Consider the following 1,004-nt stretch of genomic DNA (forward strand, 5'->3'; position numbering starts at 1 on the left):
CTCTTGTTTCTTCTCAGTGATGGATCCCCAAGGTTATGTTTCAACTGCTGTAGTGCAGAGCCCATTTTGCCAGGATGAGTTAGAGCTAGGCAGGAGAAATAGGGCTCTAAGCTTCTACACTGGTTTCTTTCAAGCTTTTTAGGCTGTTCTGAAAATATATTGTGTAATTTAGGAGACTGATGTGCTGAACTGAATATAAGGGTTCCAGTTTCCAATATAAAAATGATTCCCTAAGAACATACATTAATTCTGCTTCCCTCAACTGTTCCAGCAAGGGGTCCCACTGCTCACTGTGTGATTTGACTTTGCTTCCTCTGACCGCAGAGTCCTTGACTGAAGAGGAATGGTTGTGGTCTGCATTAGGCTTAGCAGACTGCCTGCTGGATGGAATGAGAGGCACCAGCAAGTAGCCATACTTGGGTATTGGCTTCCTTGAAACTTGGTTTATGCAGACATCACCTTTTTGGGCAATTAATGAGGAAAACTGTATAGAAAACTCTCCATCTGAGAGGGGTCTGTTTTTTTCTGTTTTCGCAGAAGAGGAGTGGAGCGGCTGAGGCAGGGCTGTCTGCTGTGCATCTGTGTCAGCTTGGCCCTGTGGTAGAGTCAGTTCACTGCGATGGGTCACAGTATGGGAGGGTGACTCTTGTCCCTGAAGCAACACGATTCCAGCAAGAGTTAGGAGTTCAGAAGAGTCTCTCTATCAGAGAGTGACAGAAGTTCAGTGTCAGTGTCAAGCACTGGGCCCGTTTGATGTCAATATGAAGCTCCTGGGTCATAGTTAAAACATCTCACACTGTGTCACCACAGTACAGGCAGTTTCCATCGTCAGTAATGTCAGTAATGTGTCTTCTGGAGGTAGTCAAGGATGCAGCCATACCTCCTTGATTTCGACTCCTCAGAGATTCCCATCATGCCCAGGAGGTTGTTTGCAGCTCCAGACCCCACAGCCATCGTCAAGTTCCCGTTCCTCTTACCGAGCCCGACGCAGTCAGAGGCGGGGG

The sequence above is a fragment of the Geospiza fortis genome, unplaced genomic scaffold (genome assembly GCF_000277835.1).
Source record: "Geospiza fortis unplaced genomic scaffold, GeoFor_1.0 scaffold173, whole genome shotgun sequence".
Taxonomy (NCBI): domain Eukaryota; kingdom Metazoa; phylum Chordata; class Aves; order Passeriformes; family Thraupidae; genus Geospiza; species Geospiza fortis.